General features: G+C 34.1%; 1 long non-coding RNA gene across 1 annotated transcript in view; it reads left to right on the top strand.

The window, feature by feature from the left end:
* The window catches only part of LOC134737440 (uncharacterized), a 90,606-nt gene that overhangs the window by 44,478 nt on the left and 21,822 nt on the right, over positions 1-24,306 (top strand). The window contains exons 2-3 of the long non-coding RNA XR_010122340.1: positions 144-218; positions 20,828-20,867. This is a non-coding gene — a long non-coding RNA (uncharacterized lncRNA). The remainder of the gene's footprint in view (positions 1-143; positions 219-20,827; positions 20,868-24,306) is intronic.

Below are 24,306 nucleotides of genomic sequence, written 5' to 3'. Positions count from 1 at the left end.
GAAGCGCTAGCCCACACTCACTGTTCTTTCTTTCTCTGCTCCAATGTAATTTTCCAAAAAGGGCTTTAAATTTAAAGTAGAGCTCAGCCACTTTCTAAATAGGTAATGATTGAACTTTTTCTTTTTCTTTTTTCTTTTTGCAGGGTCTTACTGTTACCCAGGATGAAGTACTGTGGCATGATCACAGCTCCCTGAAGCCTCAACCTCTCCAAGCTCAGGTAATTTCTCCCAGCCCAGCCTCCAAAGTAGCTGGGACTACAGGCATGCGCCACTACACCCAGCTAATATTTTTGTGTGTTTTGGAGAGATGGGGTTTCGTCATGTTGCCCAGGCTGGTCTCAAACTCCTGGACTCAAGCAATCTACCCACCTGGGCCTCCCAAAGTGCTGGGATTATAGGCATGAGCCACTACGCCCAGCAAGGTAATGAATAGACGAAAAGTAATTGAAATATTGGCATCTTGATTTATATGATGTGTATTTATCAGTTTTTCTATTATAAGAGGACAAATAAGACAGAAAGTTGGTAGTCAAGTCAGTCAAAACAAGACAGTGTCTAATTTGAGATTATAAACATTATAATGCATGAGAAAAGCCAAACACACTTCACATTAAAGATATTTTTTATGCATTCACACTGACGAGCATCGCGGTATACCTTTATTGACACATAAAAAGTTTTGCAGATTGTTATGACACATTATTTCTTGCTGCCTTTTTTATCTTAATGACTTGCGCAAAACAATGTGATATAAATTGCTACTAGCATAAAACACATTCCAGCAATAGATAAAAACAGTTTTTTGGCTGCAAGAAGCATATATTTCAACACCTGCTTCAGGCACAATACATTGAAATTTATGCCCTCTACTGTTATTTGAGTAATGCTCTTTCTGTTGTTTCTCTCTGGGGAACTACAATACTAGTATCTTAATTTTTCAGACATCAATATTAGTTTAATGAGTGAGACATAATTGCAAAACTTGCTAATAAGGAACAAACCAAAAAGTCTTTAATAAAATTGCAAAATCAGCAACTTGAGTTTTCAAACTTTAAAATCGATAAGTCATACACTCTGTTTAAAATTAAAGTCAATAAAAAGAGAGTGTATTTTTTCCATATCAGTTGACTTTCTATAGGCTTAACGCCTATACTGCACTATAAATTCACTCAATAAAGGTCTTTTCTAAAAAAAATTTATAAAATAAAATAACCTGTACACACTATGTTTTATTAATTAAAAATATTAAGATATAATTTTAAATACCATCTTACACTAATTTCTGGAATTATAAAGATAAATATTTCACCATCATAGACTTCAAAGGCAGTCTTTACAGGATTCAGACAATACGTCCAACATAGGAAGTGTTATGGGTAAGGTGAGAGGGCTCTGGGGGGTATTGGTTATGGGGTGTGGATGGGTCAGAGAAAATTTCGCAGGGTAGGTAATATCTACATTGCTTGAGTAACAGTTATTCCTACGGTGTTACAGACAGCCATGACTACAAAAGCTCAGGGCTTAGAGAGAACCCGAGAGATTCTGCCAAATTCAGATACTTTTGCCTGGGTTGAATGTGGATGTGAAGGAGAGAAAATTGGTGAGGAACACCTCAGGGAACACATCATGTACCATATTAAAGAGAATGGATTTATCCTAAAAGCTACAGGGAGCTAACAAAGACAGGCTGTAATGGAGGACACTGATGTGTTCTGATTTGTGGCTCATGCTGGTAACAATATCAAGAGTGGATGCAGGGCATGGGGATGTGACAGTTGTTATATCAATTTTTGCAATAAATGACAAGGGCCTGAATTTAAACAAATATGAAATGTCAGTAGGGATAGAATTTTTCTACCAAAAATAATTAGACTTTCCACCTATGCTTAATAAATTTAATATATTGAATAGCTTGCAGAGAATAAAATGAGTGTGTAGTGGATATAATGTGGAAGATACAGATCAATAGTACACATATTTATAAAGATATATTCTCCTCAGTCCAAGAATGAATATCATTTTGGCCAAAATCCATTACCAAGCAGCTGTGTTACCCACAATTAATTCTGTGGGCTTTGCCTGTTTTAATTTGAACAGCAGAACCTATGAGGTAGGGGCTCTTATTCCTCTTATAAGAAACTGAGTTATGTAGAGGTGTGTGAGTTTCCAAGGCTTCATAGCAGAATCTGGAATGAAAACATGTTTGTCTTCAGAGACAATGGTTGTAATAATTATGCAATATGCCCCATCTTCTAATTCAAATATTTGGAATGCTCTGTCTACTACTACAGTTAATTCCACACCAAAGCTGAAATTACTTCTAGTAGGTAAGACTTCCATGAGCTAAGTGATTGAATCCTGGCTTATGTAAAGCCATCAGGTAAAACACACAGACTTAGCTGCAGGTGCCATGGCTGCACATTTGCAGCTTAATGACCAAAGAGGGCTGATGAGTAGTCATGGTGGCAATCATTGCTACAAGGGAAGGAGACGGAAATGAGGACAGACTGCTGTGATGGGAGACAGAGGTTGGAAGCACTAATATCATCAATATTAATGCCAGTTGCAATGTGAACTCAGTGCCAGGGAGGCTGGTGAAGTGGGCACCCATGAGAGGCTAATAGCCACATCTAATCATCAAAGGGCAGATGTTAAATGTGATTCAGAGGAAAGTGAGAGGAAGTGCTAACAATGGCACAGATGAAGAGATAGGCTGATACATGTGGTGAAAATTGTCTAACACAAGCATTATCTTGGAGGAAAGAAGAGCAGAAGGGAGGGGAAGTTATTCCTCAAAATCCATAATTTTTTTTATTAGTCCAAGCCAGGCGCAAGAAAAACAACATAACAAATATTAAACACATTCACAAACCCCAATAATTAAACAAAAAGTCAAAGCAAGTGATTTTTTTCCAAAGGAAATACTGTGGTGTTATCATGGAAATATGTCTTTTAAAACATCTTTAACGAGTGAAAAAAAGAATATAAATAAAAATGGCAAGAAAATCTCAATGCTGCCATTCTTTTTGTGTGTATATCCATATATCTACAGATCATCTTATATAGAGTGCCTCTTCTCATCTCCTTTGAGCTTTTGTGTTTTGTTGCTAAGGGATGTTGATGAGGCTAGCAGGAATTTATCATCAGTGAGTGTTGAAGTGGAAGATAGTAGATGTTGTTAATCTGTAGATTGTAGAGCTCTTCCTACAGTGCTTCAATCAGTTTACCTGTTAACACAAAAGATTCCTATTTCAAAAAATGCAAAACTGTACATAATAGTGTGCCTGAAAGCGTTAAAATGTATTTAACTTTGACCTTCCTCATCACTTCCAATTGAGTAAACAATCTTCCAATGCTGCTGACAGCACCACTCAGTAATATTACTGTAACTAGTACAAGTCATATTCCCAGGCGAAAAGTAAAAATTTCTTAGGGTGTCTGATCTGTAGTTGCAGCAGCTAGTGAATTTCTACCTGAGATAAATATTTTTAAAAGCAAAATTGAAACAACCATCTCGACTATTCACAATCGGACAGCCAAAAGCTAAATTATCCTCCACATTGGAGAGGAACTCTACCAAGACAGAAAATAAAAAGTTATGAAGACACAGCTTATAGTAATGTTTAGCATTAGAGCAACTGTACTTTTTTATACAACAAGATACACATCACATTTACTTGATATAAATAAGAATAGATGAGATATGTGAAGAAGAGAAGTAAATTATGGGAAAAATATAAGATGATAGACTATAAGGGTAAAACAGGTGCATTAATATTAAGAGTAGTGAAGACACAGATGTGAGTCTTTCATAAACAATATGTTATATATAAAACAAAAAATAAATACTGGAATGGGGGAAAGAAGAACAAGACTTCAGCAGCTTTAGATCCTAGTATTGCCCTCAACCTTGCCTTATCCACTCCTATTCTCTATAAATCTCAAAAGATCTTCTAATTTAGTTAAGTTGATTACCTTCCATAAAGGTTATCTATATCCTCACCTAGAAGAGTGAAAGGAATGATGTAAGAAGTTAACAACTATTTGTTGAGTTAAAGAATTAATGTAGTCTAAAACAGGTCTTTTGATTTCTATACTTACAACTTTGTTTCTATATTTCACCTTTTAAGTTGTCTTCTTTGAATGTTATTCAAATGATTCCAGATCCCTCTAAAAGTCCTTACCTATGGTAAGACATTTCTGGGCAGTTTTAGCCCCAAATAATTTAGCTTGTAAAATTATATTTATTTTTATTTCTATTAATGTAACAAATTATATACTGTACAAGAACATTTTAATAGTTATTTTGCGGTACATATGTATAGAGTCTTCAATGTTTGTATATGAGCACTATGATCTGAAAGTTTGTGTCCCTCCAAAATTTACATATTGAAACCTAATATGAAGGTATTAAAAAATGGGACCTTTGGGAGGTGATTAGGTCATGTGTGTAGGACGATTATGAATGGGATTAATGCCCTTATAAAAGAGACTCCAGAGAACTAGCTTGACCTTTTCATGTGAGGAAACAGCAAGAAGGTACCATCTTTAAACCAAACCAGGAAAGGGGTCTTCACCAGAAACAAAACTTGCTGGTGCCTTTATCTTGGACTTTCCAGCAAAACTGTGACAAGTAAATTTCTGTTTATGAGTTACCAAATCTATGATATTTTGTTATAGCAGTTTAAACAAACTAGGACAATTTATGTATATCTATTCAATGTCATGGTAAGTTTTTTGAAAATCAAGAGCTTATCACTATATATTTTGTATAGCTACTTAGTGCCCAACATATTTTTGTGTCATGATATGAGTACAGAAACATTGAAAGAATAATGCAATAACCATTGAAACAAGGACGGAATTACAAAAAAAAGAGAGAGAGAGAGCTCTGTGAAGACAAGTTCTAGACTCTTTTGCATATATTACTTAAGGAAATTAAAGAAAGTGATTATTAAATAATTGTTCTTCAAATTAAGTTAGAAGAGAAAATACTGATAATACTACAACTACAGATTTGCTCAGCAAAGCATTTACAATGATACTTTCCTACAGTAAGCGAGAACTCTTTCTAAAATTGGTGCTGTAAGCAGTTAAGTAAATTAAACAATAACCAAAACATTCAAGTACTATTTTAACTTGATGCGTCAAAAATTACATTAGCTTGTAAACAAATAATAAAAGCTTTTGTAAATTTTGCTTTTGTTTTCTTATTTGATATATCCATTTCAACAGACAAAATGCAGCATTAGGTTTAACCCAATAAAATAAACTTGAAAGAATCATTGGTAATAAACAAAGGAGGACAAAGAAAATGAGAGAGATGACATCATGAGAGAGTAACTGTAAACAATATCTTGAAAGTTAAAAAACACTGTCTTCAGTAGAACAAAGAGAGCTGAAACATAAATGCTTACTAACAGGGATAGTTATAAGAAACAAGCTGAATCACCATGTATTACATAAGAGATGCTCAGGGTTGGACAACCTATTGCTGTAGAAGAATGAAATAAACCTAAGAATATACCTAGATTGAAACTCTGTGGAGCAGTTTGACTTCTGGCATGCCCACTGATCTAGTGGCAGTTTAAGACATTCTATTCTCCAATCATCATAGAAAATCTGAGTTTTTTCCTTATAGAAATTTGTTCTGAGTTGAGAATACTAGGCTGGTAACAAGAGGCATAGGGATGACATTATGGTATTTCAGCAAGCTAAAGAGTATAAGCCACAGTGTTTATGAACCAATTGACATTAAGTTCCCAATATTCACTGTTAGACCAGCAAAAGCCTGGCTTACTTCCTCTTCCCATTGCAGGAAGCTAATCATGCTCCAAGTACATCCCACCACAATCTGAGCTTGCAAGAAACTTTTAAATTCTTCATGATGAGATATGAGTGGAGAGCAATGATTTTTATATATTTGGGGGGAAAACTAACATCAAACAGAGTGACAAAAACAATTGAATTAATAATAATAATAATTAATGGCAGGTCAATGAGCTAGTTCCAATTCAGTGTTTTACTTCTGGTGCTTACTATAAGTAATCCCAAGAAAGGAAAGCAACAAGACAGCATTTAAGTTCTGATACTAAGTGGTAAAGATCTAACACCACTAAAACTCACTTGCAAAAATTAGAAGAAGTGACTGTCTCCTCAAATACATAGGCATCATTGTAAAGATGCAAGAATCTTAAAAACTCAGAGAAATTAAACATAACCAAAAAAAAAAAGAAAGAAAGAAAGAAAAAAAAAAGGATGCTCCAGCAATGAATCCAGAATTCAAGATCTCTGAAATGTCTGACAGATAATTCAGAAGAAGTTCAGAGAATCACAAGAAAATAGGAATAAAAAACTGAATAAAATTTTGAAAACAATACAGAAACAAAATAAGATAATTGAGAAAGAAATAGAAAAAATTAAAAAGGAAATCCTGGAAATGAGTAATTTAATAACTGGACAAAAAACTCATTAGAAATTTTCAACATCAAACTTGATCAAACAGCAAAAAAACAAGCAAGCTTAATGACAGAATATATGAAATTACCCAATCAGAGGAGAAACAAGAGAAAAGAATAAAAAAAGAATGAAGAAGGCCTATGAGGATTATAGAACACATCAATAAATTAATATCCACCTACTATGAATTCCCGAAGGAGGGGAGAGAGAAAAAGGCCTTGAAAGCAACTTTAAGATAAATAGTGACTGAAAATTTTCCAAATCTGGAGAAAGATGACAGCATTCAAACACAGGAGCCTCAGAGGACACCCATGAAATTCAACCCAAAGAGGAATTTCCCTAACACATCATAATCAAATTAGTTTAAAAAAATAAGAATACTCAAGGCATCTAGAGGAAAGAAACATATCACATTCATTGCAGCCCAAATAGGGCTTTCAACAAATTACTCAGTAGAAACCTTGGGTGTCAGAAGAAAGTGGGATGCTATATGCAAAGTGCTAAAGAAAGAAAAAAAAAGTGCCAATCAAGGATATTGTACACAGCAAAGCTAATACTCAAACAAAAAAGAGAAATAAAGACTTTCCTTTCTCAGATAAACAAAAGCTGAGGGAATTTATCAACAGTAGGCCTGTATTCCAAAAAATATTAAAGGGAGTTCTTTGATCTGAGAGAAATAGAAATGGACACTAACATGTAACAAAGAAACATCTAAAGGTATTAAACTCACTGGTGAAAAAATAAAACAAACTCAGAGTAGTTTAATACTTTAATTGGTGTAAGTAAATCACTTGCATTTAAATATAAAGAATAAAAGATAAAGCATTCAAAAGAATAGTAACTACAACAATTGGTTAAGAGATAAGCAATATAAAAAGGTATAAAATGAAACATCAAAAAGAAAAAAATGTGGTGCTAACCTGAAGAATTTCTTTTCGTTGCTTTTATTTGTGATTAAAGTTGTTATCAGCTTAAAAACTCATTATAAGATTTTTTTTGTAATTCTCATGGTAACCACAAAGCAAAAACCTATAATAGACATACTAAAAATAAATAGCATAGAATACAAACATGCTAATAGACAAAAATCACTTAACCACAAGAGAGGTAAAAAGGAAGAAATGATTTACAAAATAACCAGAAAACAAATAACAAAATATAAGCAGTAAACCTTTATCTAGCAATAATAACCTTGAATATAAATGAATTCAACTCTCCAGTTAAAAGTGACAGAGTGGCTAAATGGATTTTAAAAAGACTCAAGTATATACTGTCTACAAGAGACTCACTTCATTTATAAAGATACTCACACACTGAGAATAAGAGGTGGAAATATATATGCCAGGAAAATCAAAGACAAAGAAAAGTAGAGTAGCTATACTTAGACAAGATAGACTTTAAGTCAAGAATAGTTAAAAAAAAAAAAAAGGCCCAGAAGACCCTTATACAATGATAAAGGGGTCGATAGAGAAAGAAGATATAACAATTGTAAATATATATGCATCCAAACACAAGAATATGCAAATACATAAAACAAATATTAATAGACCTAAAAGGAAAAATTGGCTGTAACATAATAATGGTAGAAAGGTTCAACACCCCACTTTAAGCAATGAACAGATTATTCAGCAGAATTTTTATTTAAAATTGAATTTAAACTTCTCTCTAGACCAAATGAACCTAACAGATATTTATATAACATTCCATCCCACAGCTGCCCAATACACAATTTTCACAACAGCTTATGAAACATTCTCCAAAATAGAACATATGTTAGGTTACAAAACAAGTCTGAACAAATTTTTAAAAATGGAAATCATATCAAGTATCTTCTCTGACCACAATGGAATAAAGTTTGAAATCACAACAGAAGGAACATTGGAAACCATACAAATTTATGGAAATTAAACAGTATGTTCCTGAACAATGAATAAGTCAATGAAAAAATTAAAAACAAAATTAAAAAATTCCCTGAGACAAATGAAAATGGAAACACTCTTACCAAAACCTATGGGATACAGCAAAAGCAGTTCTAAATGAGAAGTTGGTAACTATAAGCACCTGCATAAAAAAGTAGAAAGACTTCAAATAAAAAACCTAATGATGTACCTCACGAAACTAGAAAGCAAAAACAAGCCAAGCCAAAATTAGTAGAAGGAAAGAAATAATAAAAATCAGAGCAGAAATAAATGAAATTGAGACAAAAAATGCAAAAGATCAACAAAACAAAAAAGTTGTTTTTTTAAATAAACAAAATTGGCAAACAATTTACCAGACTCAGAAAAAGAGAAAAGACCCAAATAAATAAAATCAGACACCAAAAGGAGATTTAAAAGTGATGCCACAGAATTATGAAAGATTATCACGAATATAAAAAGAAATGCCTAGAAATCATAAAACCTAGAAGAAATGGATACATTTCTGGACTCATACGACCTACCAAAATTGTACCAAGTAGAAATAGAAAAACTTAACAGACCAATAATGAGTAATAGATTGAGGCACTAATAAAAAGTTTCCCGTCAAAGAAAAGCAGAAGACCTGATGGCTTTACTGCTTAATTCTATCAAACATTAAAAAAATACTAATACCATTTCTTCTCACACTTGTCCAAAAAACTGAAGAGGAGAGAATACTTCCTAATTAATTACACAAGGCCAGGGTTATCGTAATACCCAAACTAGGCAGGAACTCAACAATGACAAAAGCTACAGGGTAGTATCTATGATGAACATAGATGAAAAATTATACACAAAATACCAGCACACCGAATTCAACAACACATTAAAAATCATTTATTATGATCAAGTAGGATTCATCCTAGGGATGCAAGGATGGTTCAACATATACAAATCAATAAACAAAACACATCACATTAACATATCGTCAGTGCAATGCAAATCAAAACCGCAATGAGATAGCATCTTGCCCCAATTAAAACAGATGTTATAAAAAAGTCCAAAAGTAGCAAATGCTGGTGAGGGTGCAGTGAAAGGGAAACACTAGTATTTTATGACTGACAATGTATAATAAATTAGTATAGTTACCGTGAAAAACAATTTGGAGCTTCCTCAAAAAACTAAAAATAGAACTACCAGACAGGTGTAGTGATGCACAACTGTGGTTCCTGCTGCTCAGGAGGCTAAGGCAGGAGGAAGGCTTGAGCCCAGGAGTTCGAGGATGCGGTGAGTTATGATCACACCACGGCATGCCAGCCTGGATGACAGAGTGAGTCCCTGTTTCTACAAAAAACATTAAAAATAAATAAATAAAAATAAAACTACAATATAATCCAGAATCCCACCACTAGGTATATAACCAAAAGAAAAGAAATTAGTGTATATTGAATACATGTGCTTGTTTATTGCAACATCATTCACAGCAGCCAAGAAATGGAATCAAACTGTTTATCAATTGATAAACAGATTTTGTAATATACATAATGGAATATTATTCAGCCATAAAAAATGAAATTTTGTCATTTGCAGCAACATGGATGAAATTAGAAGACACTATGTTTAGTGAAATAAACCACACACATTAATAACAAATGTCACACATTCTCACTCAGATGTGAGAGCTCAGACGTTGCTCTCTTGGAAGCAGAGAGTAAGATGATGGTTACCAGAGGCTGTGAAGTACTGAGGGAAGCGGGGACAAAATGAAGTTGGGTAATGAATACAAAAATACAGTTAGATAGAAAAAGTAAGTTCTAGTCTTTGCTAGTGCAGTTGAGTGACCGTAGTTAGCAATAATTATTGTAAATTTCAAAATAGCTAAAAAATAGTATTTGAAATATTCCCAATACAAAGGAGTGGCAAATATTTGAAGCAATATTATTGATAGATACTGATATCTATCCTAATTACTCTTGATTTAATCATTATATATTGTATACTTGCCTCAAATTATTATATGTACCCCATAAATATGTACAATTATTATTATTAATAAAAAATTACAGCTAGAATAAGTTTAAACACAACAAATGTAAATTTTTTGCTTTTATAATAATACTAAACAACATCAAACAATGATTTTAAAAGTATTTTCTTTGATTAACCTCTGAGGATGTTTGAGAAACAACTCATTATTTTGAAAACTAATAAATAAGGGAATATTAAACATCCCATTATTTCCTATACAAACTATGCCTCAGGGTCAGCAAATAGTTGATGATAATTTTTTTCTTTATGAAAGTTTTCCATCTAACTTATGGAAAAGAAAATACATAATGGAAACAGTACAGAAGAGAGGGACATATTTTAAATGACATCATATGGATTTAACTGAAATCTGAAGCATCAGAATTGAAATCTAAAGCATGAGAAAACATAGTAGGAGACAAATCAACTAATTTGCTCATAAGTAAGTTGATAGGAAAAAAATGAAACATGTTCATTGAGAAATGTGAGACTGTTAAGAAGAACATCCACCTAGATCTTATTTGGATCATAATTTAAACACATACACAATGCACACACACTCACAGACACACACACAGACACACATAAACTCTGGGAAATGAGTCGTTCACTGTATAAAAAAAAATTGACATCTTTATAAGTTTTGTTAGTTTTGTTTGGGGTCTCCAAGACCACTGCCAGACTCAATGATTTACAAAAAAGATCTCACAATACTCAGAAGAGTTATTATATTTACCATTATAATTTATCATAGTGAAATGATGCAATATAAAATCAGCAAATGGAGAAGTCTTATGGGGAAAAGTTAAAAGAAACCAGGCACACACTTCCAGGAGTCTTATCCTAGAGCAGTCTTAAGAACACACTTAATTCTCCCAGTAATTATTTGTGACAGTATGTGCAAAGTCTTATGACTCAAAGAAGCCTTCCTGAGCCTTGGTGTCCAGGCTTTTGGTTGGGCATCAGTCATGTATGCATGACCTAAGCTATTCTGACATGAAAACTGATCTAAGCTACTCAACCTCCAAAAACAGATGTTCACATAAATCATAGTGTTAGTATAAATTATCTGATCAAACTGTTACTGAGTGGCCCAAAGCCTCAAGCATGCAAAAATTCTTCTCTTAAGAAGAATATTCCAAGGGCTTAGCCTGCATCTTCCAGAATCCAGCCAAGAACCATTCCTAAAGACAGATCTTTCTTGAGAATGTGTGGGGTTTCAGCAAGCCAAGCGTGTTGAGTTGTCACTTCCTTGCTCGGTTGTGATAATAACATTTCTATTATATTAAAAATAACTTTTGTCTTCTAGAGGTTATATCAAAATATTTAAATATAAAATATGATGCCTGGGGTTTGCTTCTAAATTATGTTATGGAAAAAAAGGAAGTTTGTTGGATTTTAGAAAAGATCGTTCATAATTTGAATTGCTAAAGCCTTGTAATACATACTTGGGGATTAGTATATTATCCTCTCTACTATAGATTTGTAATTTTCAATAATAATTTTAAAGTATACATAAAATACAGTTAACCTTATAGGACTCCTATGGGTGTAGCTGGACACCTCACTCCTCTCCAAATTGGATAGAAGACTGGAGGTTTACTTCCCGATATACTAATGGAACTCAGAACTGAGGAATGGCATGCTAGGATGAAGATGCTCCATTTAAAAGAGGAAAATTAATGAAAGTCTAATATTTAACTTTAAGATCTAACATCTAATTAATGAACAGTCTCAAGTCATTGAATAGGTGAATGGGTGGTGCGGGTGGTGGGGGGAGGGTGGATTATTAAACAAATAATTTAAGAAAACTTTCCGGAACTAAAGGATGTGTTGTTGCCTATGGTGTGTCTAAAATTCAAAAAATATCACCAAGCATATGACCTTTTTAATGGCTGCCTGTGCAAGGTGCAGCAGTTTAATTTTCATTTTAGAAGAAATATGTCAACATCTTCCACACACAATTCATAAAATTTCATCAGGTTTTTGTGCCTCTGAATTTTTGTGGAAGGACTCTGAGACGATGCTAAATAGCCTGATCTTTGGTAGTTCATTCACTGGATTTAGTATTCGTTGATGATGGTTGCCTGAATAAATTATTTGTGACAGCTGGCTAATAATGTTATTCTAATTCCTTAATGCCTTCTATATTGATTAGTTAGCATTCTATTGTAAGGCAAAGATTTTCTTCCCCTTCTCTATGTTATTATTCTGTTTCTTTATGTAAGTATACACCATGTCAATAATCTGTTACTACTAATATTTGTTTTGATGTTCAAAGGTCACAGATTGTCCAGCATCAGAACTTTCAAGAAACCTCCTTCAATCTTTTGAGACTTGCTAATCCTTATTTCAGCATTTTGTTAGCAGATGGTATTCTAGGTTCATCTTTGAATTTTCCCTGCTCTAGTACTGAAATGATCAATTTTTCTAAGGAGCTCTGATTGCTTTTAGTAGAAAGAGTATTTTAACAACCGAGGTCTGGCTTTTTTCCTCTAAGCTCTTACAGTTAGCAAAGCTAAGAAATATATGTTTACGTACACACATGCATACACCATAACTATCTATCTATCATCTATCTATCTATCTATCTATCTATCTATCTATCTATCTATCTAATCATCTGTCTATCTGTCTTCTATTCAAAATCATCAGTGCATTTCAGTTTCTCCTAAACCAATTTGAAATTATTGGTTTTCTGTCTTCTCATATTTCTATATCACTTCTCTAACAACCAGAAAGCTGTTCATTATTATCCTCAAACTCTCCTGTAGGTATTTTCTGAAAAGGTGGACTGCTGCTTCAAAGGACCTGGACCCAGAAGCCCTGTCCATGCATGTTTCTTGCTTGGTTCCGAGGCCACCAGACATACTGGCTGAGCCTTCTGTATTCACCCTGGCCTATCAGTGTCATCTAGGAGAGCAGCCACACTGAGAGAGCAGCAGCATGGAGCCTGCTCAAGGAAAAAGTACATAAAAGGGCTCATTGGAATCTATGCTTACTGTTGACCAAATGCCACAGTGCAAGTGTTAAATTGAAATACCTTGATCCATAATTTAGATTATACCTCAGTGTTCTGTATGTTTTTTTAAAAAAATAAAATTTAGACAGAAATGTTTTAAAATAACAAATTAGAGGTTAAGAATTCTCTCCAAAACCTTACTTCAAGAAGAAGAAAAAGAAGTAGGAGGAGGAGTAGAAGAGGAAATCAATTCTTTTCCATGTAGTTTTCCTATCAATACTTACATAATATGTAGTTTGAATTTTACAAGGTCAGCTAGATGTTCACAAGGTAGAAAAATCAGAATGCAACTTGACTTATTTTATTAGGTGTGAAGACATTTGGCTTTAAACATGTTTTAGTATTTATCTTTAGACTTTGTTTTCTTTCACCATTTGGTTCTCTGAGATAACATTATTATTTTCCTTTCTCCCCACCAACAAAAAAAGAAAATTACAGTAACTTCAGAATAATAGCTTTTACTAGTACCAGGCTTTGTTTTGATGCACTTAGAGTAAGGTCTTTAATCGGAGTATTTCAAAACTTCTATGGATATAAATCACCTTTACTTTTTTCCATTGTCACCTCTATTCAAGCTTCATTTCACTCATACCCTCATCAAACTCATAAGATGCCATTTTGTCAATAGATGAGCACTTCTATATCCAAAAAGGTAAATGCAAGGTTTGCCAAGTTATCAATTCAGTTTTGGCTTTTGAACTTTAAACCTAGCAGCAAGACCATTCTAATCCCATAGGAAGGCGGAGTTTAAAATAGCTTCAACAAATGTTTCCACAGGCAGACTTTTATCTCTGCCAAAAACTTCATCTGCTCTTCCCACTTCCTATCTCTCTTCAATGAAATATATACATAGCTTGAAAAGCACATATAGAATAAATATATCTTGCCTTTTAAAATAAAAGTAAAGGCAGTAGAGAATGTTTCCATAGTTTTAAGTTTTTGTCTAAGTTTTAAGAAATGTATTGTGAAGCAGATTATTTTTACACCTAAAATTTAAATGAAATTCATTATATTGCATTTTCTCAAGATTCATACACCTTTGTTTTTAACATTTATGGTATCATCTATATGTTGGCACAAAATTTAAAAGATTCAAGATGAAATCATCTGATTTTTTAATGGTGGCAGAGTGAAGTGGTTGTTTAAACCCTTTTACACATAAAAATTATAAAAACAGTATCAATTTTGAAAGCCAATTACTTCAAGGAACTGAAAAGTATCTAAAAGGTGACAGAAGCTAGAGGAGCATTTACTCTTGAACAGTTACAAATAAGAGGAAAACTATGAAGGTCAGAATATTAGAACAATATATTCAAATCATTCAGATAAAAACAGGAATGTCAACAGAGAATTCTGTATCTGACAAGTTTCAGATGAACAACAACTGAGAGAATCTGGAGCCAGCAGAGAGGCACTCCAAGAAATGCTAAAAGAAGGGTGTGATACCAGAAGGCAACTTGGATTTCAGAAAGCAATCATAAGCACAGGAAGCGGTAAATATGTGGGTAAACAATATTTTGTTACTCGGTGTTTACCATTTCTTAATGTCCTAAAAAAAATCTGCTAAAAGCAAAATTATAAGATATTAAGAGATTAATAACATATATGTAATAATAGTAACACAAAGTACAGCATAGAGTAATAAATTGAAATATGCTGCCTTAAAGTTTCTATGTGTTACTAGAAGTAAACTCAATATTAACTTTAAGTAGATTTGGATAAGTTAAGGATAAACAATTTAATTCCTGGACTCTTAAAATACACACTGTAATTCTAATCCTTAAATTATGAAAACAAACATAGCTAGAAAGCAAAAATAAGAAGGAAAATTGAATACTAAAAAAAAAACCTGATTAACAGAAAATAAGACAGAAAAAAAGATGAACAAAGAAAATGAGAAAGAAAATGGAAAACAAATAGTGAAGTGGCAAATCAAACAATATTTTTGTTAATTATCAGTAGAATAACACCTAATTAGAAAGCATTGGTTTTCAGATTGTTCTCAAAACCAAGAGCCAACTCCATATTTTAAAAGAGATATGCTTTAGATACAAAACACGAATAGAAAAGTAACAGCAAGAAAAAAATAATATGTAGGTAGTAAGCTAAAGAAACTTGAAAGGGTCATATTTATACAAGGGTGTCTTCAAAAAGTTCATGTAAAATGCATATTTTGAGAAAACTGCACAGATTTTAAAATATTGCTTGCACTAGAATGAACTTGTACTAACTTGTTATAACATGTCTGAACAGGATCTCTTTTGAGGCACTAAAAGGACAAAACATCAGTTTGAAAAAAGCCCCTATCAGAGCAACATGAACTCTACTAAAATTAAAACAAGAATAAACCTCAAATTTACACTGAAACTTGGGTAGAAGGGTGATGAAATCACTGACGCTTTACCAAAAGTTTGTGGGGACAATGCCCCAGAGAAATTAGCAGTTTACAAGTGAATAACTCATTTTAAAAAGGGAAGAGATGATGTTGAAGATGAAGCTTCGGTGGCACACAATCCACATCAATTAATGAGAAAAATATTACTCTTGCTTGTGCTCTAATTGAAAGACGCTGATAATTCACAGCAGAAGTGATAGCCAACACCATAGACATCTCAATTGGTTCAGTTTACACAATTCTAACCGAAATATTAAAGTTGAGCAAACTTTTCACTCAATGGATGCCAATACTGTTGCACCCAGGTTAGCTGCAAACCAGAGCAGAGCTTCCAAAGGGAATTTTAAATGTGGGGTCAATAACCTGAAGCATTTTTTTCAAATACTCCTAATAGGAGATAAAACATGGCGTTACCAATATGTATAATCCTGAGCACAATCAATGCAAGAGCTACCAAGAGAGTAACATGGTCCTGTCAAGGCAAAAGTGGATCCCTCAAGAGCAAAGGTCACAGTGACAGTTTTTTGGGATGCTCAAAGCATTTTGCTTGTTAACTTTCTGGAAGGCTAAAGAATAATAACATCTGCTTATCATGGGAGAATTTCAAGAAAGTCAGTTAAGCTTTGGCAGAAAAATGCCCAGTAAAGGGTCACTAGAGAGTCCTTTGCCACCATTCCTCCTGCTCATTCCTCTCATTACACAAGGGCAACTTTGTGAGAGTGTCTATGATAAATCATTAGTTATCCATCCTACAGTCCTGATTTGGCTCCTTCTGCCTTTTTTTTTTTTTTTTTTTTTTGAGACGGAGTCTTGCTTTGTCGCCCAGGCTGGAGTGCAGTGGCGCAATGTTGGCTCACTTCAACCTCCGCCTCCCGGGTGCAAACGATTCTACTGCCTCAGCCTCTTGAGTAGCTGGGATTACAGGCATGCACCACCATGCCCGGCTAATTTTTGTATTTTTAGTAGAGACAGGGTTTCACTATGTTGGTCAGGCTGGTCTCGAACTCCTGACCTCGTGATCCACCTGCCTTGGTCTCCCAAAGTGCTGGGATTACAGGCGTGAGCCACCGTGCCCAGCTCCCCTTCTGACTTCTTTATGTTTCCTAATCTTAAAAAATAATTATAAAGGACATCCATTTTTCTTCAGTTAATAATGTAAAAAAGACTAAATTTACATGGTTAAATTCCCAGGACCCTCAGTTCCTTAGGGACGGACTAAATGGCTGATATCATTGCCTATAAAAGTGTCTTGAACTGGATGGAGCTTATGTTGAGAAATAAATATGTATTTTTATTTGTATCTTTTAATATTAATAATTCTATTTTTCTACAAACTTTTCAAAGTCCTCTCATATCAGAAAAAATAGACTGTGAGACAGGAAAATTACTAAGACAAGGAGGAACACTTAATAGTAACAAAAGTGCCAATAAATCAGGAAAATAAAATTACATATGGGATGTGCCTAATAACAGATATTCAGAGCTAAAAGGGGAAATCAGAAACCTAATAATTATATTTGGAAACATTAATACACCTTTGTCAATATTTCCTTTAAAAAAAGGAAGAAAAAAACTAGCCAAAATAATGATACTATTAACCATCTTTTAACCTCCTGACATTTATAGAGACTACATACCCAACCTGTATAATACATATATATTAGAAAACAAGAAACTACTAAATGTAATGATTCAGGTTCCCTCTTTAGGAAACTAGAAAACTAACGAGAAAATTAATCTTTAAATAAGTCAAAGGATATAGTAAAAGTAAAAATTAAAAAGTAGAAACAAGTAAAAACAGACAAAAGATAAAATCAAAGGGCAACTCTTTTAAAAAATCAGGAATGTCCATTACACATGTCCAAAGATGTTCAACATCATTAGTTATTGGGAAAAAAGAACCTTTAAAGCATTAGAATGGTTAGAATTAGAAAGACTTAAAATACCAAGTGTTAAGGAGATGGCAAAAAAATGGGAACTCTCATACACTGATGAATATTAAAAATATTATAATAAGCGAAAGAAATCAGACACAAAAGAGTAGATGCTTAATTATTCCCCTTATATAAAATTTTAGAAACTGGAAAATTTGTATAGTGATAGAAAGCAGACCAGTTACTGTCTGGGGACTGGCGGTAGAGAGAAGGAATGACTTCTAAAAGAGGAAACTTTGGGAGTGATGCCAGTGTTGTTTGTCATGAGTGTGGCTGGGGTTCTGTAGCTGTGCATGCCTATCAAACTTACTTAGTTCTACACGTTAAAAGGTGCAGTTTATTATATATGTGTCAACTATACCTGAATACAGTTTTTTAAAAAATATATGGAAAACAAGAAAAACCAAAAGAGGAAATCATTTCTAATGAGGAGACTGGTTCAATTATTCTGAAGTCAAGCCCTGCTAATCAAGGAGGTGAGTAGTTTGACGGGGAGGAGGGCTTTCAAAGAAAAGAGAGGAAAGGAACAGTTGTGTACTGAGTGCCTAGTATGAGACAGGAAATTTACCAATTTACTAAATTTCCACAATAGTGCTCTAAAGGGGGTGCTCTCCCTATCTTAAAGATGAAACAACTGTGTTTTAATACAACTTATAACAAGAGTTCACAGAATAGAAAATACCAAGATTTTTCAGATTTTAAAGATAATGTTATTTGTTACTTCTTACCCATCTTTGTTAACTGCTGTTCACCAGAACAGTCTGGAAATATTAATGAAAATGGCTCGAAATAACTGATTTATTTTTATTAGTAAAAGGCCTCATGCAACATGAATAAGTGATCTATAACTTTGGAAAAAAAGAGAGTTCTTTAAAATTCGTTTTAATTGAATATTAAAATTCAGTTGTTTTTGTTTTTATTGCTAGCATGGTTGTATTGGTGAATGATTAACCACCAGTTCACTGGAAAGACTAAAAAACAAACAAACCTGGGTTTGTAGGATTTGACAATTTCCACTGATGTGAATATTTCCAGCAAAGCCAATTTTAAGCTGTCAGGTGATGTCACTATACACTGAACTGGGGAGAACTGCACACTGTCGGCTCTGCCCAGCCGATTCAAGCCAGCTCTAATGTATGGCTGCTTTTTAGCCTATTTAATAAACAGAATGGATTGAGATTTTTTTAAGTTTATTTCATAGCTTTTTTGTTAGCAAATTTCCTTGGCAGGTGTTAACGTAAGTTTAGTTTTATGACACTCTTTAATAGATTTTGAAACTCGTTAGCAGGTTTGTGTTACTAACAAATGAAAATTTTCCTGATAACAACTTGAGTTTAGTGCATCAACAATACAGGTGACTTCAGTCTTCAAAACATATTCCTTTATGTAACAGTATGTTTTGAAAATATAACTTCATGCCTTCCTTGACTCATTTTCTTTAACAGCACGTTGTCGGTCTTTGAGAAAATCCTAAAGGCTTTGCTTTTAACACACACCTCGCCATCTCTCACCACTTTCACTTGTACAGTCATCTGTGCACAACCCATCCCCTGGATTATGGCAACAGGTTCTCAACTTGTCTCTCTTCTTTCACCCTTGCTCTCTCATCATCAATTCCAAATACAGTCACCAACACTAGATTTCTGAACTCTAAATCTGACCTTGACGGTGCTCAGCTCAAATCTCACTGACGGTTCTGCATCACTTTTATGGTTGAAGGCAAGGTTCTGACCTTGACCTACAATGATGCCTTACGTGATTGTAGCACCACTCATCTCTCTAGCTTTATTTTCTGTTACTCTTCCCCATCACTGACTTCCCCAGCCGTGCTATTCTCCAAATGCTTCTGACACTTTCTGCCCTAGGCTGTTTCCTCTGACTGCAATTCTCTTCTGGCAGATTTTTACATAGTTCACATCTTCATTTCCTTGATGTCTTCGGTCAAACATTACTTTTTCAGTAGAAACTCAGCCTCTACTTTCACCACTGTCATTAAGATTGCACACTACCAGCCTATTCCTACCCTGCTCCTGTCCCCTGCACTTCCTATCCTCCTCCCTTGCTTTACCCCCACAACATTATGGCCTTCTAATGCCTATAAGATTTACTCCTTTATTTTATAGTCTGCATCCTATTTCCTCATTGTAATATAAGCTCTGTAAGGGCAGTGGGTTTTGCCTGTGTAGAATTCCTAGAACAATATCTTAAACCTCATAGATGTTCAATACCATTTCTTAAATAAATGAGTGAATATAAATGTTCATATTAAATGACCACGCATTTAGGGAACAATTTATTATGATCCCTGTCTGTTAAATTAGAGGACCACTTTCTCCTGAAGGGAAATCTTTAATAAAAACAGTTTGTCCAGAAAGAAAAAGATCTGCCCAAACCTCTATTACTGAAAATGGAGAAGAAAAAAATTATAAAAGATTGAGTTACTACTATAGGATTTTATACACGATGTAAATAATTATTGAGACTCTTCTGAATATCTAGAAATTATTTGCTGAATTTAAAAGGTTTATGTTAAGTAGTCTATACTTTATATATTGATATCATTGCTGTCATCAAATATTCTAATGTAAATATAATTTTATTAGTAGTTTTTTTAAAAAAACGCATAGAGCTGTGTGTGTGATACATGAGCCATTAAGAGGCTATAGCACATGATTCATATGCTTAAGAAACAGAGAATGCACATGCAAATTACAAGAAAATCAATAATTCCCAATATCACCTGCTAGTGCCACATTTTGAAATATGAAAAGGAATATAGGAAGAAAGTTAGGAATGTGGAAAGCCATAGAAACAGAGTAAAGTTGTCCCTCTGTATCCTTGGGGAATTGGTTCCAGGATCTCCCCATGGATACCAAAATCCACGAATGCTTAAATTCCTTATATAAAATGGTGTAGTATTTGCATATAACCTACACACATCCTTCCATAAACTTTAAATCGTCTCTAGATTACTTATAATACTTTGTACACTGTAAATGCTACGTACACTGTTGTTATATTATTTTTTATTTTGTTATCTTTTATGGTATTTTTTAAATGTAATTATTTTTAAAATATTTTTAATCCACAGTTGGACCGACTGTGACATTTGGGGAAACCCCACAGAACAGGTGAGTGTTAAACTGAGACTTTAGCAACTTCCTGTCACATGTGGAACAACCGGAAAAAAATTAGCCTTGATAAAACAGTGTACCCTTAGATTGTATTCTCTGAAAACCAGCAACTTGATTGACTTTGTAATAAGGGATCCTATATATTCATTTATCATTTTACTTAAAATAAATTTTTGATTTTTAACATTATTAAGACAGGGAGTTGATCAGTTGAGAATGATGAGATTCTTCCGTCTAGGTGAGGAATATTTTCTCTTTATTTTCTACAGGCAATTATATAAAATACACTTCCAGGAGGACTGAGCAATGCAGATTTGCACAATGCTAGGCTCCACAGGATTTCAGGGGCCCTAATACCAAATAGAGTCGTGATGGAAACTGATTTCTTTAAAACCAGAGAATTTTCCTGTGAGTAGGGATGAGTGAATAGTCTTGCATTTGTGTATCAAAGTTCATCCAGAAAAACACAAGTAAGAGATATATAGTAAGAGATTTACTACAAGATATTGGGTTATGAGATCATAGGCAGTTCCAAAAACCACAGGGCAGGCTGACAGGAGTAACAGACTGATGCTACAGTCTGTAAGTGGAATTCCTTTTTCTGAAAAATCTCATTTCTGCTCTTAAAACCTTTCAACTGATTGAATCAGGCCCACTTAGATTTTCTGGAGTAAGCTACTTTACCTAAAGTTAACTAATTATGTACATCAATCACATCTACAAAACATCTTCACAGCGACCCCTACATTAGTGTTTGATTGGATAACTGGAAACCTGTAGCCTAACCAAGTTGACACAAAAATCTGACTATCACAAGTACAGACTGATCTTTCAGTCTCTTTCTTTGTCCTCTCTCTCTGCCTGCCTGTGTTATCCCTTTTGGTGGCCTAGCATTCAGTGCTGCATTTTTGAAATTATATATTTATTTTTAACTAGAATCTTTATTGTCAGTGTCTTTCCTACTTCTAAAAACTCTCGTTATTACAATCACATAGCATCCTGCAATAAATTCTGTAGTCACGGCAATTGTACTTATTGACAAGCTTTAGCTTTCTGTTCCTCATTTTACAATTCAATGGTTGCTACTCATGGATGTACTTCAGCATCAGCCAGAATTGGTGCCTTGGAATTCATATTTTTAATAAAATACTCCCCAGATTATGCTGATATATAGTTGGTGCTAAGAACTGTAGCTATACTTTTATGGTTATTTATCTGTGTTTTCTACTGAAAACAGCAAAATAAACAGTTTTAATCTTTTTTTTCTTTTTTGTTTGTTTGTTTTTGGTAAGGGTAGGGATTAAATGTTTTTCAAAGCAATCCTTTACTTAATATGAAACCTGAAATAGACAGCAATTTTTTTTCCCAAAGTCAACATGAAACTACCTGTGAAATAGCAATAAGCACACAGTCTAGCCTTCTCTAACAGCCCAGGGAGTTTGTCTGCCTATTTAATCTCCAGCATTCTGTATAATGCATAAAGTCACAATCCTTCCCAAGCTGCCAATCAATATTACATTTTCCCAAGAGGGACAATAGCTAAGGAGGAAGATTTAACTTTATTAAGAGGAATTTCTACCCTCGCTGAGCTAAATCATGTGGGGGAATGCATCTGGTACTCTTAGATTGTCAACCCCTGTCCTGTTTCCAGCGTGTGCAATTGGTTTATAACAGGGCCATGATTTGACCTTTTCATGGAACAACTGCAGATCAGAGCACGTAAAGGTCAATGTGGCCTGGTAGCATCATGATATGCATTAGCAAAACAACCAGATCACTGTGGGTTTATTTTCTTTTATCTTGATTCTGGAAATCTGTATTTCTTCCATTTATACCTGTGGTTTAAATGTGTAAGGTTTGCCTTAGTTTTTAAAAATTCTTATGTAAAGAAATAAATCACATGTGGCAATGTTTTCAAGTAGTGTTTGTTACAAGGCAAGTCATATTTATGTTCAAAATAAGTCAGAAAAGGAAGCATGAAACTCTTTAATGGCAAACACAGTGTAGTTAATGACTAGCTATTAATTAACAGGCCCAGGGACCCACCAGGCTGCAACAGCCAAGGGCTAGCCCTTCTAGGAATAACTAGATTCAGGCATTAATTGCTATTATAATCTATTTTCTCTGATTCAAAGGAGACCATTGGTTTCTACAGTAGCAGAACATAATAACTAGCTAATTGAGGAAACTCTTTGAACTCCTGGCCTCCAGCAATCCTCCAGCTTTGGCCTCCCAAAGTGCTGGGATTATAGGCATGAGCCACCAGCCTTGAAGAGAGCCATAATTTATATGCTAATTTATTGAAGATTTCATCACCAGTTTTCCAAAAATAGACTTCAGTGACTAATAGAGAAGTTATCTCTGCATTACAGATTTGTCGAGAAACAAATTACTTAATTTACTTCTGAAATGTGCTGCCAATCACAAATTTCTATCCATCTATAAAGGGTGGTGATAATGATAATAACAATGCTAGAAAAGGGCTTTTGCAGGGAAGCAGAGAACCCTTTCTCATGACTCCCATCATTTTGGTGCATCACTATTTAACAAAGATACTGGCCTGTAGTTTTCTTTTTTTGATGTGTCTTTGTTTGGTATTTATATCAGGGCAACACTGGCCTCATAGAATGAGTTTAGAAGTATTCAAGTATTCCCTTCTCCTCTGTTTTTTTGGAATAGTTTGAATAGGATTAGTATTAGTTCTTCTTTATATGTTTGGTAGAATTCAGGGAAGCCACCAGGTCCTGAGCCCTTTATTGGGATACTTTTTATTATGGCTTCCATCTTGCTACTTGTTACTGATCTATTCAGGTTTTGGATTTCTTCAAGGTTCAATTTTGGTAGGTTGTATGTATTTAGGAATCTGTTCATTTCTTCTAGATTTTCCAATTTATTGGCATATAGTTGCTCATAGTGGCCGCTAATAATCATTTGAATTACTGCAGTATTAGTTATAACGTCTGCTTTTTCATTTCTGATTTATTTGTATCTTCTATCTTTTTTCTTAGTCTGACAAAAGGCTTGTCAGTTTAAACTTTTTAAAAAACTAACTGCTCTTTCATTGATCTTTTGTATTGTTTTCTTCATCTCAATTTAATTTATTTTTTGCTCTGATTTTTATTATTTATTTTCTACTTATTTTGGGTTTGGTTTGCTCTTGCTTTTCTAGTTCTTTAAGATGCATCATTAGATTTTTTTTAAGTGTCTCTTCTTTTTTGTTTTGTTTTGTTTTGTTTTTTTGAGACGGAGTGTTGCTCTGTCGCCCAGGCTGGAGTGCAGTGGCGCAATCTTGGCTCACTGCAAGCTCCGCCTCCCGGGTTCACGCCATTCTCCTGCCTCAGCCTCTCCGAGTAGCTGGGACTACATGTGCCCGCCACCACGCCCGGCTAATTTTTTGTATTTTTAGTAGAGACGGGGTTTCACCGTGGTCTCGATC

This window comes from Symphalangus syndactylus, chromosome 8, assembly GCF_028878055.3.
Source record: "Symphalangus syndactylus isolate Jambi chromosome 8, NHGRI_mSymSyn1-v2.1_pri, whole genome shotgun sequence".
Classification (NCBI taxonomy): domain Eukaryota; kingdom Metazoa; phylum Chordata; class Mammalia; order Primates; family Hylobatidae; genus Symphalangus; species Symphalangus syndactylus.
This window is presented reverse-complemented; position numbering and strand designations above follow the sequence as displayed.